Source organism: Gymnodraco acuticeps, unplaced genomic scaffold, assembly GCF_902827175.1.
Source record: "Gymnodraco acuticeps unplaced genomic scaffold, fGymAcu1.1, whole genome shotgun sequence".
Lineage (NCBI taxonomy): Eukaryota > Metazoa > Chordata > Actinopteri > Perciformes > Bathydraconidae > Gymnodraco > Gymnodraco acuticeps.
Window position 1 is genome coordinate 4,550,632 of NW_022990966.1, and position 23,267 is coordinate 4,573,898.

At 38.9% G+C, this 23,267-nt stretch overlaps 1 pseudogene; it reads right to left on the bottom strand.

Moving 5' to 3' along the window:
* LOC117558945 overlaps positions 1-23,267 on the bottom strand; it is a 76,969-nt pseudogene that overhangs the window by 31,816 nt on the left and 21,886 nt on the right.

Here is a 23,267-nt window from a genome sequence, read left to right on the forward strand (position 1 = left end):
TTGTGCAAATGAGACCATTCATTAAGATAACTGATGTATTAATTATGCAGCTGCTTCAATTTTTTGCAACATATGGGTAGTGTTTCCCTCGGGATAAATAAACATATTTCTTATATGAGCTTCTGTGGAAACGACTTGTGCCTTTACAAGGATACAGTTTGAGTCATGCACATTCTGTACATGTATAAGGCAGTTGGTTGCAGTTTGAAAAAAATAAACAATAACTACAAAGACAGGCTTCCCTCCTAAAACTCAACTACCTTTATTATCATCCAAGCACCAGGAGTTATTTTAGATGAGGTACATTTTTCTTAAATTGCTGTAAAGCAAATTGTTCCATAAAACAACTAAAATACAAAGTGTACTTATTCCCCAGTTGTTCTAAACTAACTGCATGAATAAAAACACAATGACATCTTAAATATTCATTCAAAGACAAAAGAGACACTTAATTCTCCAGACAAGACTCAACTTTAAGGGAATATCTTTTTGCCGTTTAGCATGAAAGCAACCACCTTTAATACATTTAAAAAATGCAGTCAAATTTAAAACAATTTCGAGACAAAGAATGCCTAGACAATGCATCTGGGGTCCATCTACATAAATACGAGATGGTTTGTGCTCAGGCTTCATTTGCACAACCCAACAATGATTGTGTGTGTTAGAAAAATATCACTCGTCACCGGCTTGAGCTTCAATATCAGGATACATGTATTTATTATCCTTGCAAGAATGAAAGTAGTCATCACATACAGAGCATTTAGTACAACTAGTTCCTGAACAGTGTCCTTCACATGCTTACAGTATATACAAGACATAGTCACAAGATGCAGGAATACTGGTTCAAGGCAGTATACAATGTTTTGTTTAGATTAGCTAAGACCCACGTCACAGGCTGAATCATCATGATAATCGTTGTCACATAGCTATCATATGCCTAAAACAGTGTGGCTTGATGCTCTTCCAGCTAATCATACATCTTGTCATGTACACAGCTACGTAGGGCCTTTGTTATCAAGTGCTACTCTGATATTGGAAGAGTACATTCAGTATTTTCCCAACAGAATGCTTCCTGAATCAAGCCTCCATTACTGACTGTAAGTGTTAATGTGTTGAAGTATCGCTAGCTTCTTTCCAAAGCTCTTATCCTGAAATGTAGAGGGTACATCATGTTTGGGATATAATGTTGTCAAAAAATGTATTTTCTGTTCAATAGTATAATTGTGAGTTTCAAAGAATTATATCTGAGCTTAAGATGGTTAAAAAAGCAGCGATGCATTAGGACATTTTATCCCTCTGATGCCTTTAATCATCCTCCCTTTAACCTCTTATAACATTCATCCTCTAATGTATTCCACGTAAAAACAGCCCCGCAGATTCTCAATATAAGATCTTGTGATGCAGCCAGAGTAGTGCAGTATATGCAGGCTGACCTCCTACTTTTCACCGCTGAAGCATTGCATTCTGGGTCTGAACATATTGCAGTGTGAATAGAAGGCCAGACTCAAATCTCCTTCTTATAACCAAGCATGAATAATGGATTAAGAAAATTCATCAGCTCATCATTTTGGCAAAACAACAAAAGTGTGAGAGATGATTTTCTCTAAACCATCAATAGATAATTCAGGCTAAAGCGCTGAGGGTGTGTAAAAAGTACAAAAGTAAACCCCAAATGCAACCCACTAATACTTTTCAATACGTCTCACAATATGACAGTCGTTACATTTGACAAATAAAATGTGCTTAGCTGCTATACATCACGTATATTGTAAACAAACAAATGATCCTTTTCAGACGACATACACACATAGTTTGTAATATTTAAATGAATATGCTATATGCTTATTGTTATATTTGATGTCCATATCCATTCCCAGGGACTTTTTAACAAAACGTTTTTTAACACAAGTTATACGTTGTTTCTTCTAGCTGTCAGTCAATGTAAAACATGAACTGGTCAAGATTCCTTAAATAAAAATCAGTCAGCTGTAATTGGCTGCTGTGTGTCTGAAGCATTACTGGACTGCTTTCAAGCCTCTTAAGCTTTTTTGTCAAGACAAACTTTGTCTGCTACATTAGTGACATTAGAGATCTTCTCCCACTGTTACATCCCGGCTGCCTCCCACAGATTGTCCTGAATAAGTGGCTTGGGATAGTAAGCCTGGCGGATGATGGGAAATGAGAGTCATTATTTGTGAGTATTTACAGGGGACCGCCACAGCCTTGTTACTTTGGGGAAAGTATTGTGTTCATGGGTGTGTGTTCATGTGCGTGTGCTCACTTTGTGTATGAGATGTCATGAGCTTGTGTATTTAGAGACTTTATTGTCCCCCCCTAGAGAAAACTCATTTCCAGAGCCTCTGCAAAGAGACATTAAACAGCAGTAATAAGATAAGATAAGATGGTACTTTATTGATCCCAATTTGGGAAATTGTTTCAAAATAATAAAACCTACACTCTGACAGTACCTTTGCTGCACGAGTGTATGTGGTGTGGTGTGGGGTGTGTGTGTGTGTGTAATTGGACACTAATGAGAGCAGAGTGTATTACAGCCTGAGGGAGAAGCCTCACTCCGCAGCCAGGGGAAATCAGTGGCTTTAAAACCACGACCAACACTCCCTTCATCTTCCTCTTTTTCCTCCATGCTCCTTCTAATGTACCTCCTTTGCCCCCCACCCTTTGTGTATCCCTCACATTCTCTGAATCTTTTCCTATATCCTTCTAATCTTTCTCTTCTGTTTTCCCTCTTCTACCTCTAATACCAATTTTCCAATCTTTCTTTTATCGTGTGGCCAACAGTTGAACTCCTCCTCTCTTGCTTTGTTCCTTAATCCTGTCCTTCCCTTGCTAGTCACCTCTCAATCCATCCTTCTAGTCATCCAAAGCCATCGACTTCCTTCCTTTTGCTTCTGCCTTCATCATCTGCACTGAGCCGTGTGTGTTTCGATACAGGGAAAAAGCATTTGACCAGGTGTGAATAAGAAATATGCCCTCTTCTCTCCCTTCTGTGCTCAGCTGTTCATTAAGTCACTGTGTGTTAGGAGAAAATAGTTACAAAACAAATGTGAAAATGGACAACTTGTATATATGCAAGCATTTTTACAGAAGATAAAGGAGTTATTGTCCTCATGAATGTGTAAAATCTCTCATTGCAGCTGTAATTAGCCATGCTTCAAGAGTTTTTTCACAACACAAAAGCTTTTTCTACAATCTCAAATAAAATCTGGCGCAAATTCCTTATATACATGTGTGGAATGTTTGAATATAGAAACTGTGTGTGCCTCCGATTTGGTAAACAGTGTCTGGAAGTAGCTGCTCAATAGGAGACTGGAAGTAGCTGCTCAACAGGAGACTGGAAGTAGCTGCTCAACAGGAGACTGGAAGAGCTTCCTCACTTTCCAGCAGGAAATCAGAGGGATATCTCTGTGTGTGAAATTGATGCTTAGCCATTAAAAGGCCTGAAGACCAATGAATTCAAAATGTGAGGTGCAGATCGGGAAGAAATAAATACGAAATAAATGGCAAACAACAGCAGACAAGTTTAAAAAAGAATAATGATTTGACCCTTTCTATCTCTCCAGAGCAACATGATCTCCTGACGACAACTGGCTCACAGTCACAATGTATTGATTAATGTCTTCAGTGTGATGAAGCAATTCATGAAACGTCTAATATTCTCTCTATGAACCTCTGACTGCTGCCTCAATCGACACCTGATGACACAACGGAGAGAAGAGCCAAGATAATCAGAGGGTTATTCGTATATTTTGTCTCCTAATTCTGTGTAACCCTTTATACAATTCTGGCCCTTCCAAACAAGATTTATTTTCTGTTGTGATAATTTTATTTGCTTCTCTCACTTTCCATATTATTCTATTTTTTCCCATTTCTCTGTATTATAGTCCATATTCACATTTTATAAATTGTAGCTGTAGCTGATTCTCACTATCTGATGCAGAGGATCTATAGCTCGTACATAACGGATTACTATCTTGCCAGAAACTAGCATGACAGATCGGCAGCAGTACAGGTATCTTCCTGCACCACTACCTACCATAATAATGCAGTTTATTATAGATAATATGGCTTATAATAAAAAAAAAGACATTGACAAAGATGAACTGAAACTGATATTTCAGTCGACTACAGAATGCAGTATTACATAAGTAAACAGTTAACATGCTGTAAAAATGATGTTTTCAAGGTAGACAAAAATGACATATTTTAAGATTAAACATGCATTAACACATTTTTGAAAATCAAAATGCCTGCAGAACAAAGTAAGTTTTGTTTGCCACTTTCTGAAGGTTGTTCTGTATCGACAAGGGATGTTGATGTGCTCAAGGGAAACATATTATAACTGGTAGAACAAATAGAAAGAGCTGGGAAAAAAAGAACAGTTGTTTTCCTTTAAGAGGTATTTTAGAGAGCCTGTTTTTAAACCAGGACTCTGGTTAATGCCCCTTCTGGTTTAAATGGTCCCTTGATGGAAATACACTTGAATGTTGTTTTTAGGATGATTGTCTCATAAGCCAGAACAGTAATAAGCAAATTTCACAACAGCAGAGTCAGACTGACTTATTTTTGTTGTTGGTAAGCACACACACCAAAGGATCTCAACAACGCAAACACTCGCTCTCTGCTGTGATAATCTTTGATTCTTGTTATTCGCTGTCAGTAAACGCTCACTGGAGGCCTGCTGATGGTTACGACACTGCGCAATACGCTGAATGCTGCAGCAATGTGTCTGTGATTTTCTCAGTAAAAAGAAGTGTCCCTGATATTATCCCTGTTAGACTCTTATCATCCCTCTTCATAAATATCACAGTACACACACATAACTAGGAGTTTGACTCTCAACCTCATTCCAAAACACAATACTTTCTCTCCTTCAGTAAATACATATAGTAAATGTCCACATACCTAAGATGGCGATGACCTCGTCGTCCTGGATGACCTCCAGTGACCCCGACACGACGAAGCACAGGGTGTCCACGCTTTCCCCGGCGTGGAAGATCAGATCCCCCGGGGCGCAGTGTGTGGTCTGAAACTCCACCGCCAGCGAGCGCAGGCAGCCGTCGCTGGCCAGCCGGAACGCTGGATGTTCATTGAACACCTGAAAGAAGGATATTAATACTTTATTGTCTTTTCTTTAAAAGCTGTTGCTAGAGCAGTCAAACTCTGCCCACATGATCACAGCTACATTTCTAAGACTCTTTTTTCTGGAGAAGAGTGAAAATAAGAGTTCATTTTGCTGCAGAATCAGATTAAATGCCGTCGGTAACTTCAATTTGACAACTCTAAATTTGTAATTATTTGAACTTGACGCCATTTTCTTTTATGACATTTAAGTGTTTTTATTGACCTCATTATGGCCATTGAAGCTATGACTTCTAATAGTCGTTTTGAATATTTTGTAGCGTTACTGTCTAAACATAGGGAACGATGTACATTTTTGTTTTCTTAACAATACAGGTAACATAGTCATACATTGTTCTCTTAACATTCAAGGTCTACAGAAGAAAAAAACATTATTCAATTGGGGATTCCATGTTTTTTGTTGTGAGTGCAGCATAACCTTTTTTTAGCGACACCCATTTGACAAACTTTAATATTACTATTATTAGCTTCTCCCAATAACAAAATCATCATTATGAAAAGACTGTTTTAGGCTGAAGTATGCTGTCATTTCAAACTGTTAATAAAATAAATCCTGCAGCCTTTCGAACACATCAGGCAACATGCAGGTCTTCCTCTCTACAATCTAAAAGTGCTTTCTTTCTGCAGGAATAGTCTTTTGCTGGGATCTATTTATGTGTGCAAAATGAAACACAGCCTCTACACAGTGAGATAATCCATCACTGCAACAGTGGAGTCTTCATTTGGTTTGATTCTCATTTCACCGGGATGAGTTCAGTGTTTTCGTATCAGTGCTTCCTGTCAATTACCTGAAGCTCTCAGGAAGAAATGTAAGACTCCATGAGGAAATAATCCCTCAAAAACTGTAGCCTTATACACCTCAACCTCCCCGTCTTTATTCAGGACTTTGTTTAGCTGGGGCAGAAGTTTGGCTCTCTTTCAGGAGTCCTACATTGCAGAACAATAAGAGACCAAAACAACTTGAATGCGTCATTGTGCTACTGCAGACACCAGGTTCAGACTCCATTTTCTGCTTTAGATTTAAAAGAAAGATGTTTTGTAGGACTATTTTTTGGATGGAGCGCCATTTGCAGCTGTTTCAACATTTAAAGTTACGTAAAGTCAAGTCTGACCATTTTCAACCAGCGTGCACAGTGATATTAATTTAGTCAGGATACAAAGACAACATCTTTATATGAAATTTGGACCTACATTTCTTTCTTTTTTTAACCAAATTATTATCCTATTGCTAGGGTTCTTTATTTTTTAATCAGAGTTGGGTACTTAACTTAACTTACATAAATCAATTAGAAGACTTACTGCTAAACAAGCACCACATTTGCATTTTTGCTTGAATTCTCTCTTATTCTCTCACACGCTTCTCTGCAAAATATCTAATTTTCATAATCTTTTTCATAATTTGGTCTGGAGTCAAAGACAACATAAGTAAAATCTCTATTATTATTCGGGCTGTAATTTTAACTGACTTTTTGGCATATTTCTTAGGTCATTCTTTTTTGGTAGAAACTGACTTAATAAACTATGGCTGCTTAATAAGCACTACATTTACATTTTGCTACAATTTTGTCTCACTCTTCTTTGTAAAATATCTAATTACTGTTATAAAGTGGGAAGACCTGAGTGGAAAACTCAAAACATTCACATATCTTTGCTCAATTATTTTCAGGTTTTCAGTCATGAATTCTGAAATGTTCCAGCAGCAATCAGACTGATATTAATTATGTATGGAGAAACAAATAATATCACCACAATCTTTATAAGTACTGGGAGAGAACTTATAAGAACTTTTTCTCACTTAATTTTTAAGAAATCGGCCAATGTATCATGTCATGTAGAGATGAACCAACTAACTTAAAAAAACCTTGGCAAATCAACAAGCATCGCATTTAGGCTCAATCTTCTTTAGCTCTCACATTTTACTTTGCACACATTTTATTTCAGTGAAAATGTAGGGGAAAAGTTATTTCTTGACAAAGGTAAAAATAACTTTTTGCTGAAAATCAGATCCACTTCTTTTGAAAAATCCACTCATTTTTGGTCAAAATGTTCAACAGGTGAAAGCTATGCCTTCACTTTGCCGTTAAGGACAGCTTTCTTTAAGTGACTGCAGTGTGTGGACAGGAAGTCTGGGTATGGGAATATGCCAATTAAAGCTAACAGGGTTAGCACCGAGTTTAGAAACAACTTTGGCTCAGGGTCACTTAATCAAGCTAAACTTTCTTTACATTTTCATTTTTTAACAGTTTAGTGGATTGCAAAATGATTAGTCTCAGTTACAAATTATACTGTTAACTCCTAACACCTCTAATGTTTATATTTCTAACTGAGCTGACTGCTTATTTCCTTTTTTCAAACCATGTCAAACAAGTCAAACCATGAATTGGGTTTCATTTTGCATAAAGTGAAGCACTGCCTTACTACTAATGAGTGTCTGTAGGAAAACCATGAGATACATACCTTCCTGTTGAGGTGGACACAGATGTCAGCCCGCATGTCCTTAGGACAGATCGATAATACCTGGAGGACAGAGACACATAATTGCAATGATGCAAACACAATCTTGTCTACAGAAATTCCCCCCATAAAATGTCATGACTATAAGATTAGGAAAACATACACTTGAATGTTATACTTTATGTTCCTCCAGAGTTGACGGAGGGAACATAAACAGAGCCAGAAATCAAACACAGTTTAGTGTTGCAGAAGAGTGCTATCAGAGCAGGAAGTCTGATTTTGATAAATTACTACCTCTTCACTTTGCAACACACAGACATGACAGATTCATGTTAGAATAATTCATGTTTACTCCACTTATAACAAATGACTGCATGTCCCCAAGTAATATTAGACCTGTCTGATGTAAGTTAAAAGACAGATACAAAGAGAGGAAGAGAAGCAGTTGTTTTAATCTAACAGCGGCAGGGAGAAAATGCACTTTAATGTGCGGTCGCTTTGATCAGATTCTTTTTCGCCTCTTTGAAGGCTGCTTGTTATGCAGGTAATGCATGGCTCCTAAATGGATTTTGCACTTTACAGGTAAGGTGATGATGTTCTGCTCGAGATAAGTTCGTAGCTCCATGGAAGTCAGGAGAAGATTCTGAGAAGATGAATTATCACAGTGGAATATTAAATCCAAGGAATGGTAGAATATTTCATGAACGTGTGTTTATTTTTAATCTTTTGTTTCTCTTTCTCTTCCCGAATATTTAAATTCTAAATATAGAGCTGAGCTAACAGCTTGGTCTAAAGCTGCAAAACCTCTATTGAATCACATAAAGCTGGGCATGCAATGTTTGTTAACGACATGTTCAAACTGCAGAGACTCAGGAATGTAAGCTTGCATCACATGTTCAGTCTCCCCCAATCAGATTAAAAATAAAACAAGGAGGTTTCTTTTCTCAAACATCATTGCCACCAAACAAAGATTCCAAATCAATACTAAAATCTTCCATCAGCCTATCCCTTGACCTTTGACCTCTGAGACTCACCTTCTCCGTGTCGATGCCCTTGGACATGGACCAGGTGGAGACGATGTAGTCCATGACCCGCTCGCTGAGGCCCGTGGGGACTTGGTAGAGCTTCAGGAAGTCCCTGACGTTGTTGAGCATCTCGTGGTAGCGGTTGGTGTTGGCGTACATCTGCTGGAAGATGGTGGTCACGTTTCCAAAGATGGTGGCATAGAGCAGAGCTGGAGAGGAAGACATGGGACAGGGATGAAGACACACACATTGATGCCCTCATAAATACTGGAGAAGAACAACCACTTACACTCTCTAACACTAAGGCAGCCAATCATAGAAGTCAAGAGATTCTATATTTACACTGCAAATTGTTTAACTTTCTATTATATAATCACTAAGCAGAATTGAATACAGTGTTTTTATTTGCATATTGATTTAGTCGATCCCTTTGCTATGGCAACCCGACAAAAATGTATTTGTTTGTGTCAGCTATATGACATATTTGCGCAGTTATACCGTTTAAAAAGTTAACAGATTACTACTAATTTGAACAAAATAACTTTAATGAAAGAGCGCACGGCAAGGTTTTGATGAGCAGGCCTGAGATGGGGTCGGCAAATACTGACACATTTTTTCTTTTATTAAAGATTTCAAAATCACTATTTGTAATTAATTCATGATATTCAAAAGGAATAGAGGAATCTGGAAGCACTTTTTTCAAACTTAAAGCCATGTGCTGATCCGCCAGCCTCCTCTGAACCCTGCGGCTGCTTCTCTGTTTCCATAGAGACCTAACTCGAAATAGTTCTCCCGCTTTTTTCCGCATGGCTGCCTCCTCGCAGCCAATAATAATGACACAAGAAAGAGACAAAAGGATGTGTTTAAAGACTTTGAGAAGGTTGTGAGATTTGATGATGGTTCATGAGCGAATAAAATTAAGAGGGGGGGGAAAAAGAGTGAAAGTGCAGAAGAACATGTTGTACAGACACATTCTGAATATGAAAAGATTGATAACACTATAAACATGTCTTTGTTTGTGCTTAAATGCATTTTAAAGAAAACTTGTTTAGAAGTCCTCAATCATTTAGTGTATGTAAGCTTCGCCTTAAGGTGCTCTATTAAGCTTTTGCTTCACTGGAGTGTGTTATTTTTATTTGCATGTACATGTAAATGGTCTGCAAAGGCTAAAATCCCAAAGATCCCTCCAGAGGAAGTTTCTCTGGAGTTACAAATAAATGGATTTGTGTTATATTACATTACATTGCATTTAGCTGACTCTTTTATCCAAAGCGACTTACAATAAGTGCGTTCGACCAACAAAATACAAACTTGAAGAAAACAGAATCATATAAGTACATCAGGCTTCATAGAGCTAAAACATTTCAAGTGCTACTCAACTGGCTTTAGATAAGCCAGTCCTTTATTAGTATATAAGTGCTTTGTTAATAGTTCTATCGCTCGAAGTGGAGTCGAAAGAGATGAGTTTTCAGTCTCCCCCGGAAGGTGTGTAAGCTATCTGCTGTCCTGATGTCAATGGGGAGCTCATTCCACCATTTTGGAGCCAGGACAGCAAACCCACGTGTTTTTGCTGATGGGAACTTGGGTCCCCTTCGCAGCGAGGGTGCAGCGAGCTGTTTGGTTGATGCAGAGCGGAGTGCACGTGCCGGGGTGTACAGTTTAACCATGTCCTGGATGTAGGAAGGGCCAGATCCATTCGCAGCATGGTACGCATGGTATGTTAAAAGGGAGGACATTAAAGAAAGAGACACAGGAAGACATTGAAAGCCAAGAAAAGCGTGTTTGTATGCGAGTGTGAAATCTCACAGTAGCGGTGAGAGTCAGAAATCAAAGAAATTCCAATGTTTGGATGAGAGTCAAAAACAGAAAAGGCAGAGGGACAGTCACACAGTGAGTGCCAGCCTGCAGATAAACACTGTTCCAGTTTAGTTCATCCAAAGTCAGCAGACTTTCTGGACCCTTTAGGACCTTTCCGGGCCTCTGTCAGCAGGAACAGACAGACTCAAACAACTCTACCCATCTGGAACTGAAAGCTCAGAGACACAGCTCTCACCTCCGCCAAACAAAGACTCCTAATTAGGCGACTTCATAACTTAACGGTTGGCCAACGTCACCTCAGCCCAAAGAACGGCCAAGGTTGGACACAACCATGAACTCTCTCAGTTGAGCTGAAACAGTCTTTCTGTGATTGCCAGGATTTGAAGTAGAGGGTTCAAACCCTTTGGTGAATCTTCCTCTTATTTGGTCCTTTTATCCAAGTGAGAGGGAGGAAGATTGAACTTTGATGGCATGAAAAGACACCTGGAGATGCGAGGTCCAGTTCTCTAACAAGGACAGCGTGGAAAAGACACCAATCCTAGTGTGATGGGTTAGAGGGCAAGCTGTAGAAAAAGGGTTGTTTGCAATCCAATGGCAAACTGAAAGCTACTCATTAGCTAATTAGCAGCATTAGAAAAAACCAGGTCAGGCTATTAGCACTTTGATATGGTAAAGCAGCTTGAGACAAATAACATAGCTCCAAATCAAATGAACTTAATTCTTAGTAATAAAGTTACTACAGATTGAAAAAAGCTAGAAGTTCTTTGGATTATTTATTACAGCTATACTGAAACAACCTTTGTACTGCAAGTCATCTGACAATCCAAGATTATTGACTTTTTAAGTAAGAAACAAACAATTTAGCCAACCCATTAACCATTTAACACCACACAACAACAGACAACGTTATAAGTTATAAATGCAAACCTCAAATACAATCATCTCAATCAAGTTTTATAGCTTAAGCTCTGATATAAATAAATCATATACAAAGCTGATTAAAGTGCCTAATGGTGCTGAACATGGTGAATGGTTTACAAAGCACAAAGATAGAGCTATAGAACTGCTTGAACCTGATACAAAATGTGTTTTGCCAACCCATCAACCAATAAACACCACACAACAAAGCATAGAGCAAGAACATTTTAAAATAAAATCACACTTGTATCTCAAGCTCTGTTTGAAAGGAGATGGATGATCAATACACAACAAGTAATATAAAGCAGATCAAAGTGCCCAATGATGCTGCAAATGGTTCACCAAGCACAACAACACTTATTATTTTGAACTGCTTGAGTCAGATAAATAAAAAACGAAATAGCACAGTATACTGATTGGACTTGGTCTATAAAAACCCTTCTCTGGTCCCACATAGAACATTAAGACTTCAGACGGTCCATCCAAAGCACTCAGGCTACAGTTTATAGCTGTCATTGCAATACTATATTTGAAATCTGATATGTCCCCTGTGGCTTTATTTATTTTAATATGCCTGTCTTCCCCCTCTGGTGGCCGGGGAGAGATGGGCTGTTATATAGGGGGGGGGGGTGATGAGTACAGGGAGCAGATCAAGAGTTTATTCCTATTCGTTGATGGTGCAGCCTGGGGGGTGGAAAGGACCAGAAGCTGTCAAATAGAGGCTCAAATCAAGAGAGTGGGGAGAGTCATTGCAGGAAGTTTTCTCTCCAAATATACTGTGACACTCAAAGGAAAGTATATTAATAACATATTTTGGTTTCATTGGGTGGTTGGTCTATTTCGGCCTCTTGACGCTGCAGTGATCTCATCTCAGTGACAGCAGCTAACCGCTCATTAGCGCAGTGTTCCTGTGTATAGACCACCTGTCGTCACATGGAGTGGGCCAGTCTGTGACGTACTTCTATTTGATCTTGAATGCGTTGCTTTGCTTTTTTAAGCCACAGCAAGTCCAGTAACTATATATTTAAATCAAACGGATACTGCTATTATAAAAGCAGACGTGCATCACTTCCTGTTTGTGGGGGGGATGTTTTTTTACCTGAGCAGAAACCAATTCACCATTGTTGTTAAGAATAGCACATGACTAAAGGGACCAGCGTCATTTTATTCTGTGAAAGCAAGCAGCATTTGAGTCACGAGATGTAATGGCGAGGTATGTCAGGGGGAAATTAGCAGCAAAATAATATGTACATTGTCCTACACGCTCTTCTTATACATGAGTTGTTGTTGTTGTTGTTGTTGTTGTTGCTTCTCACCTTATTTGGCATTTACTTTAGTCTCATGTTCATGTGTGTCTGCTGTTAACACATGCACACATAAATAAACGGCAAAAGAAATGTAAATATAGTTTTTGCCATCTGATGTTAAATATATTTTCCAAAGATCATAATCAGAAGCTGTATTCTACATCTGTTGTTATTCACGGCATTTTGTTGTTCCTTCTCACTACATTTGGCATTTCCACTTGTTTCATATTTAATTGGTGTCTGCTGTTGACACTTGCCGTTTTATTTTTCCTCCTCCCACCTTCTCTTTATTAATACATCAATTTCTCCACCCTTGGAAAGTTTAATATGTATTTCAATACATTATGGAAATGTTGGTGCTTGGATTGACCCTTTTGAAGGTCTGATATTAATCTTAAAGAGGCCCTATTATGCTTTTTGAGGTTTCCTTTCCCTGTAGTGATAGGGCCCTTTTAACTTCTCCAAATGAGAAGATTTTACAAAAAAAGATAAAAATAAATACATTTAAAAAAGATACATTTTGTCAGAAATCATCCGACATCTGTCTGAAAATCTCTTTCTATGATGCCTTACAAATCCTCTTTCTATTTCATATTGGATGGTTCACCTCGATTCCCTTCACTATTCTTCTGTTATTGCTTTTATATAAAGGGGAATAGTTGAATTGAGACCGCACTGGATGATGAAACAAAACTACACATGCACAGAGCAACATTATAACATTGAATTGGTGTAAAAAAAAACATTTAGAGCTTAAATCCTCAGAATTATTTTATGTGGTATAATGGAACAGTGTCATGTCAGTCCATGTCATGTGTATTTTACTTTTATGCATTTCTGGTGAAAGAGTGTGGGATGATTGGTCAGAGTGACTGAGAGTGAGGGACAGAAAGTGTCAGTGCCTGGAGCCCAGACACCCAGAAAACATCAATCACTCCGACATGAAGAGACAGCCAGCACACAAACACCCTCGCATACAGTAGTTATCACACAGACTCAGATACAACGATATAGAAACACAGAGCTCCTTACAGAAACAAAAGCACACAAAATATCTTGAGTTTATATAATCTGTGTCTAAACTGAGAAAAATATAACTCATTAGATGTTTTATAAACAGTAAATTGAGGTGTTTTTATAAATGCAAGTCAACGACGTGTTAAGCCAAGCTATGAACTAACTTCAAGGGAAGGGGAAAGCAGCTAGCCCCCATTTAAACAAAAAAGCAGAACATATAATAAAAAAATTTAAAAACACCTTTCAGGGATCCCCAAAGTAATTTTTATCAACACATCCAAGTTTGGTTTAGAATCAGGAAAGTAAATGAAGCTACAGATTTACTGAGGACAGACAGGATGTGATGAGCAGTCAATGCTTCCAGCAGCTTGTGGGCAGAGATAGAAACACAGGTCACTTATCAAGCAAAAAGGCAAGACAACAAAAGAAAGTTGTCTTTGTCTCTAAAATGAGAGGTGTTTTGTGTCTTTGTATTCATATATTAAACAGTTAATTAGACTGTTTTTTTTCCACTGTAGTATGGACTAAACTAAAATATATAGATAATGAATGAATTAGTAATTTATAGCTGCAGCCCTTTAGGTGCTACATACACAAGTACATGTGCTCTTTATTTCCTTTACATGCACCTTAGACCATGTACAGTAGGAGATTTATCCTAGCTTGTGAACACATTTGAAAATTGCAATGTCTAAATGAATCCTGAATTTTGTCTGCTTTTGCATGCCACGAATAATCACACCACTGTTAGACTGGTAGTGGACACATGTGAAAGCTTGTTTTTTGCCAACCTCTGTAGATAAAAACCTGTACACACCTCTGTTACACAAAACAAACCAAAAATAGCATCACAAAGTGCAAAAATCCACCAGCCGGGGCCTTTAGAGGAGCGCCCTCCATCACGAGCTATTGATCCCAGTCCATTTGCTGCTCAGTGAGCAAAGTCGGCATGCAGCCTGCATCACAGCACATTACACACTGACGGGACACTGCCAGACTAACAGAGAGAGAGCCAGTCAGGCATTTCACAGTCCAAACAACCCTAAAATCTACTGTATGAATCTGTTTTGCCAAGAAGTAATTGTGCATCAAGCACTCTATGGGCAAGTAAAACATTCTGCCTGATTGTCTCCACATAGATATTGACTGAAAAATCTGCAGAGGCATCACAGCGTTAGTCACAGCCGCTGAAATCAATACAATTTCTGCAATCTCACTTAGTAAATATGGTTTTATATCAGTGTTTTCTCCAACATCTTATTGTTCACTTCTCATTAGGTCAACTTAATAGACCACTTATGGCCGTGCAAAAACGATAATGGGTTTGGGAGTGAGTGGAATTGGCTACAGGTGGGGGATGTGTGAAAAATATCTGGGCCAACATAAATCCCCAAACACAGATGAGTGGTGTACACTCAAGATGTTAGGAAAGGTGGTGTAAATTCATGACCAGTATCAGGAGAAGCACTCAAATACTTGACTCAAAGTGTGACTTCAAATAAAAACAGCCTTTCCTCTTACAAATGGCAAGTTGAAGTGATCAGCAACTAGCTTCAAGCAGTCTATGTTGTGTAATGATGTGTTACCAACATAACTGAGTCAGTAAAAGTTAAAAGCATTGGATATACTCTACACATTAGAAGTTACAGGTTGCATCTACCTTTCTTAGTTTAGCTTAACTTAATTCAGCTCATCTTAATTTAGCTCAGTTTAGCATAAAGACCAGAAGCAGGATCAGTCTGGCTCTGTCCAAAGGTAATTCATCAATTTAAAAGCACTTATAAAGCTACTGACTATAACTTTACATGATAAGTTACAGACAGCAGCCGCTTAGCCTAGCTTCTATTATCTTAGCTTAGCTCAGTGTAAAGGCCAAAAGAAGGGCTAGCCTGTCTCTGTCTAGAGTAGACTAGAGGTAATAAATCCATTTATAATCACATATAAAGCTCACAGATTATAACTTTATATGTGATTTTTGTAATATGTATATACACGCAGAAGTGTAGAACAGTGCCATTTGGGAGCAGTGACCTCCTGGAGTTCTGCCATCCCTGTGAGATTGGCAGGCAACTGTCAAAGACTATATGCTAAGCTAAGCTAAAGAGCAACAGTTTAATTTATACTAAACAGATGTGAGGATAGTGTCCAACTTCTCACCTGACTTTCAGCAATAAAGGAAAGACAATATGTGTAGATTTTAATTCCAAGTTTTAAAGATGTCAATAACTTGTTTTTAGAAGGAAGAAACGAACCAAACGACCAGACGTCTATATCACCTGCATTGTAACTGTAGTCCAGACAACTTTTCCGTTACTATATTCCCATGTGTAGATAGGACTTTGTTCACATGTGAAGTCTCTTTTCAACCCAAATGTTATTAGACCTCAAATATCAAAATCCATGTTTACTGGGTTAGAAATGATAAGGGTAAGATAGAGAAATTAAGGACAGAAAGACAGTCTGATAACCTTGCCTATTATTTCAATGTTAAGTAACTCCAGAAATAACTAGTGACTACATTTGAAACTGAGTCACGTCTCACGCTGGAAGAGTTAATATATATGTAGAGACATCAGTGATCCCCCACTAATGAAAAACATTTGGAGCTTAGTGATGAGTTGCCTTCCTCAGAATTTTAAATCACACAAATCTTTATTCAAATAATACGTTTTGGACAGTCGGGAACATTGCAGGGTGCTCAGTACATATACAAATATTCCTAAATATCCAATCTGTGCTTTTAAATGTATTATTAAATTATATCATAGTGTGTTTAGAGAACCAGCTGTCTCTGCTTAGAAATCAGATCTCGATTTTTGAGCAATTGCTTTGTTTCTTTGACTCACATCCGTTGTCTATTTGCAAGTACAATATTCTATTTGTGAGCTTCGAACTTTGTCAAAGACCTTTTTCTTAACCAAACACCTTTCGTCCTGAATGCAGCTTTCCCAATCAACACTTTCTCAAAAATGTTTCTCTTGTAAATATCTGATGTCCTGAGATTTTAAAGAAAAACGTTACTGAGGTGTTTTTCCCTTGTATTTCTTTTGTCTTGTAATTGGCAACAGGAGCTTTGTGCACATCTAATCCTCTCTAGGTGAGGTCCCAGATAAAAAAGATCAATGTCAAGACAAAACAAAAACATATGTACACTCAGGAATGTAAGCTCCCATGTTGCGTCGACAAATGATGTACTTCTCTTTCATTTTGTTATGTCAAAATGTCACCAATAGAGCCATTTTCCTCAGGGAACTTTAATTCCAGTGTGCAGATAACTAAACACTTTTCAAAGTGCTGATGTTAACACTATTTTTAGACTAAATCAAATGAGGATAATTCTTCTGGCATTATTCTGGTTTTTGTAGCCCGTTTTCGTATTCACTAATGATGATTGACAGCTAAAGGTTTATCTGAAGGTACGCATACGAAATGCAGCTCTGCAAACTGTGTGCAGACAAACCAGGAATAATGAGGGAGACGGCTAACCTTTATTATTGGCACAACAAAGGGGGAGAAATAAATAAGGGATTATCCTTTCAATTATTCTACTGTTTCTCTGTAAATCCTTCTGAATAGGGACATATCAAAATACAAATAATAGGAACCAATGATTGCTTGTTTTCAATATTTGTGCACAAATGTTTTTCATCTCAAGTCAAGAAAAAGGAGTGTTGCGGCTTCGTATTAGACCACAAATAAGCCGGATCTGAGGTCTCACTGCTGAAGGTAACAAGTCCATCAGGGGCCTCCCTGTAGTCCGAGGGGCTTCAGGACGAGTAATGAAGTCATGGAGGACCACTCATATCGAACCACAAGAGCCTGGTAAACAATGGGATGGTTTAATGAATGGTGACAAGTAAGCCGAGGCTGGGGACAGCTTGTTGACTGTCGAAAAGCAGTCAATATGTGGAGGGATGCTGGGTCAGAAGGTCGTGTTCAGATATGGACAGATTAAATATGGATAAGAGTAGAGGTTTAAAAGGTCAACCAATTAGGAACTATATAAATGTATGTAGTTAGTGTTTTTTTGTAAATTATATCGAAGATGTCTTGCAGAATTATCTGTGATTGAGAAACTAACTGACCCTTTAAAAAAAGGGCATAACAATCATAAAACAAACCCTGATACAGTACCGACAATTATGCTAACAATTGAAGTGCATGACTGTTAGCAAAAGGCAACACAAATGATAAATACTGACCTCAAAAATAGAAAAGATATCCTAAACCATTTGATTCTTTCACATTGTACATTTCTCATGATAAGAGACACTTCCTAGTTAACAACATATAAAGTCGAGAGAGATACTAAAGCGTTTTAGAACAGTAATGAGGTTCATTAATCAGAGTGGTAGTGTTATCTAAAAATCATTGGACATCATCTGGTCAATCCCATTTGTCTTGTATCCATGGTAATGGTATTAAACAGTTGAAAGCAAGGGCAAGGTAAATGGTTAAATGCTTCTAAAGTGATACACAAGCGAAAAAGTTGCTCACCCATGAGAACTTGCAAAGTGTTGAAACAGTATAAAGTTCAGCATACATCTAAAGAGCAATATTTTCCTCCTTTTAATTCTAACATTCCATGACATTCATCAAAAGTAATGAATGCTCCAATTAATTTTTTTAATAACAAACCCCAAATGAGGCAATTAGTGCAGAGTGGGTCATCATCACACTGAGCTAATAGGAATAACAACTTTTAAGAGGCCAATATTTTGGCTCTGTGGTTTTCTGAATTAAGATGACAGATTTAACTGCACAGTCAGATAACACGATTTTAGCAGTCAGAACAACTAAAGCAGCAGTGTCAATAACAGAAACGCCAAAGAGTCACATCTAATATAAATATATTAAAACGGCTCTATTATGCTGTTTAGGGTTTTTCCTTTCCGTTGTGTGTTATATAGGTTTTTGTGCATGCCAATGGACTAAAACCCCCTGCCTGAAACACCTCCATTGGACTCCTTTGTTTACTACTGTAACATCATGACAGCACTATGTAAAACTCGCCCTTCTATTGGCTGGCGACAACATGCAACACATTAGAGGTTTCTCAATACTCAAATTTCCCCTCCTTGGTCCTCGGTCCTCCGGTAGTGACCCGGAAATGAATTTCAGCTCGCCATTTTGAAGGACATCTCATTTCTCTAAATGCACACCGAGGATCGTCGAGGAGGCTCTCTGGAGGAGCTATAACCGAGGATACACTGATGGTTCCTCCACGGCTCCTCCGCAGATGCATTTCCGGGAACGGTGGAGGCGTTACTCACGGCTGGACTTATCTGAGCCAATGACAGCTCTGCATGCATCCCCTGGATATTATTTTAGAAACTGCTTTCATCGCGTCAATGTTTACAGTGAGAACAGCTGTGAGGTCCGTGCAGAAAGCAGAGCAGTGGGTATGTATAATATATATCACTCAGTATAACAGGCCTACTCTCTTTATTTGCTTTAGTTTAGTAGATATCTACAAACAAAGAGTCGATATTTTTCTAAGACCATTTAGTGCTTCACATAATAAAATATACAACGGCTGTAGCCTGATATGCTTTAGGAGCTGTAGGTGTGTGTGTTGTACAGTGTGTAGGTGTGTGTGGTACAGTGTGTAGGTGTGTGTGTGGTACAGTGTGTAGGTGCGTGTTGTACAGTGTGTACAGTAGGTGTGTGTTGTATAGTGCGTAGATGCGGCGGACAGACGGGTCTCAGTTGGTTTGGTGTCCTATGCTTACTTTTAATACTTGTACAACTTTTGGCCCGTAATTTCAATTCCCCATTTCAGCGACCAGAGAGAGGGGGGGGGGGGGGGGGGGGGGGGGATATATCTAGTCTCTGATTGTGTTACGTTATTATTATTATGAGAGTGCTCTCATACTTGTTTGATTCTGAAATTGTATATATTTATATGAATATATATGTGTGTGTGTGTCCCCGCATCTGTAGCCTGTTATTGTCTCATTATACCGCACTGTGAATGAATCAAAGTAAATATATAAGTCGTCATGAACACATCTGTCCATCAGACAGAGGGCTGCTGTGCCTCCTGTCCTCATTAATGGATGTCTCTTTAAAATGACCGCTCAGAGGAGAGGAGTTCTCATTTCTCTAACCGCCTGCTGCTTCCCCTCCTCTCTCCTCAGTCCTCCGCTCGCATCTCCTGTGGGCGGGACTAAGTATCGAGGATAGGAGTCGAGGAGGGGACATTTAAGAATTGAGAAACCTCTATTGTACGTGATAGAGAAGTCCCGCTCTTTAGCCTAAGTGGTTGACATATCACAACAGAGCCGGCCAGCTAACCAATCAGAGCAGACTGGGCTCTGGTTTCAGACAGAGGGTGAAAAGAGGTGCCGCAGCACAGGCAGTATGAGTAAAATAAACAGCTTTCTGAACATTAAAGCATGTAAACATGTCACTAAATACAAATATGAACATGTCCTCTTTAAAAGCAAGAAGTTAATGACCTAGTGCAGTGGTTCTCAAGTGGTCAGGCCTCGGGACCCACTTTTTCCTTAGTCAATAGATCGCAACCTGAAATTTTGAAGCACTCAAATCTATTCAACAAAAAATCGTGCAGTAAAATATACTCTTTTCAGCATACATTATTAATTAAAGTGAAGTACAGTGCATATATCCCTTATATCCCTTCACAGAACTAAAGTATGCTTTAAAAAAGGTTTAATGAGATGATGGAATCAAAGCTGAACTGTATAGATTTTTTAAATACTAACATATAAACTACCCATTCTGGTACACTCTGAGAAGAAAATAAATAAATCTATTGCTTCCCGACATATTTATAATATTTTATGCCATTGTTTGTTTTTCACTTTGTTCTGACAGCTTGCTGCTCCACTCAGAGAGAAGAGTAAAGAGGAGATGTCTGTGTGAATTACTTTAAATTGTGGGTAAGGGTAGATAGCTCCCATTGTTCTGTGACCTGTCAGTCATCAGACCGGGGGTCATATTTCATTATGTGTTCATTTTTATCTGAAGTTGTACCCATGGATGTATAAAGAAGAGTTCTACCGCAAAGTTATTCTCCGTGGGGACTTCCGGCAACAATGTTGATTCTGATTGGCCAGAAGACTCGGAAAAACATCAGCAAAGATATTTTATTGAAGTTTTCAAAACCGTTCATGGTCTCCGGTACTTCCAGTCCAACGCCTACTGCATGCACAGCGTTAGAAAATCAGGCCTTCAAAATAAAAGTTTGACTTTTTTTTTTTTTTTTTCTTCACTCACACATCTGCGACCCACTTGAAACAGGTCCACGACCCACTTTTGGGTCGCGACCCACCAGTTGAGAACCACTGACCTACTGTAGTGTGTGTGACTGTAAAGAGTTGCTGCTCTTTGATAAGTCCTTGGTGGTCCGTCAGCAGCTCCCAGTCTGCCCTGTGCAGGGCGCTGGCATCAGATGACACTTGCAGCAGACATTGATTGAGCTCCCGGTTTCATCTGACTTTAGCTCGGTGAGGAGGAGAGGTCGCTCTGGCTCCAGTTAGACGTCTACATGTGAGAGGATCTAACATCCGAGGGCATTATTCACACTGTCTGCTCCATGAAGTGGCTTTTTAGCTGCAGTGACTTGGATCTGCAGGTGAGACAGGTACAGACTGAACTTAGGGGATAATCACAGCACGCCCGATTTTCCCCACTGTCAGCAATTATATATCAAGAAGACCGATCCATCAAGCCTGGCACCTGCCTGATTCATCCCTCCCCATGCTACACTTTTACTCCTGCATAAATTACAAGTGCAGAGATTAGAAAATTATAATAAAAATAGCAGTGATTGCCTCCTTTATAGGCTTTTCACAGTGGGAACGATTTGGTATTGGGTTCATAAATGAATGAACGAGGAAGAGATTCACCGGCAGGATGATTACAACAGGCGATAATTATGGAAATGGCGTGTGAATTACTATACACACCCAAAGCCCCCTGGTGATTTACGCAGCACGTAAAAAAGATGAAACTGATATTAATTATGTATGGCTGAGCTCTAGTGTAATGTTTTGAAATGCATCGCTGGTAATGTTTTTTTGTATTTTCCAGAAGGTAAATCTGCTTTAAACACGTGCCAATTGATGTGCTTTACTACTCAAGAATGCACACATAATGTATATCCACAGGCACTCACACACACATGCAAATACACTTATGTATTTATGGACACATACTGTGCGAATATGTACCAGTAAAAAAGCACCAGCTGATACAAAAGCAACAACAATAGACAGTAAGGTCTCAGTGAAGCCTTCAGACCATATTCTCATTTGCACACATTTCTAAAAGATCTCTTGTGATGGTGGATGTAAATGTCAGTCCTAATCCCCCCACAGGTGTTCAACTTTCAGCAGACCTATCCTCTAAGGCTGCTTTCCGACGACAGCAACTACATCAGAAAATGCAGCTGGCTTATTTATTTTAATGTGGCATCCAGCAAGGCACTGATTTGGCCAATCAAATACGACATAATAATAAGATCAACACTGTATTTCTTGTTTTTCAAATCTTCATGGATTGCATTTAAAGGTGGGGTAGGTAAGTTTGAGAAACCAGCTCGAGATACACTTTTTGTTATATTCCATGGAATGCTCTTAACATCCCGATAGCAATGAATATCTTAAGTGCTTTGACAAAAAATCCATAAAAAAATGTCATCTGTGGAAGCCGTAATACTGTAAAAAGCACGACCAATCCGTTTAGCCGGGCCGGCTAAACGGATTGGATTGCCGCCCTGTCTGTCAGCCTTCCATCTCGTGCACGCACAAATGTATCTCGTGCCCTCATTGGGCGTGCAGTACTTCAATGACTCGCCAGCAACAGGCGGCCACTTTCACCTGTCTGCTGACGTCATGTTCGCGTTCATGTGTGTTGGAGGAGGTGCTCTGTAAGGAAGTCTGAAGGAAGGGGCGGATTCTTTTCGGCTGTGTACTTTCAAATTTTAGTGCACTCGAGCCGGTTTCTGAAACTTACCTACCCCACCTTTAATTGCCTAACTGGTACCTGGGAGAACACATTCCCTCTTGAATTGTTGTAATAATGTTTTCAAGTGATTTTCAAGTGGATGATGCTCATGGCAAAAACCCACTACCAGAATTTCCCCTTTGGGACAAAATAAAGGTTCTTCTTCTTCTTCTTCTTCTTCTTCTTCTTCTTCCTTAGGGTGGTGCAGTGATGACGTATTTTTGTAGGCTAACCTGAAGGTTAGCATTGCAAAAGCTCCGTCAACAAAAATCATTGGATTTTCGAATATTGCACGAAACAAGGGTTAGGGATAGTGGTAATATAAACAACTAAATTACAGTTGCATGACTTCATGTCACCACCACTAAGCTAAAGGCGGTTCGTGTTTATAGTCTCATTTAGTAACTTGTAAGCAACCATAATGTTGGTAGCTTTGGACATTCACCAGAGGGTATTACTCTGATGTATTTTATGTTTAAGACCAACACGTTACAGTCTCTCCAGCTTGTGTTAATCACAGATCTTATTTTAGGCTTCTAACTAAAAACACTGAAAAACTTTGAGACAAGTTGAGACTCATTCCTGCACCAAATGT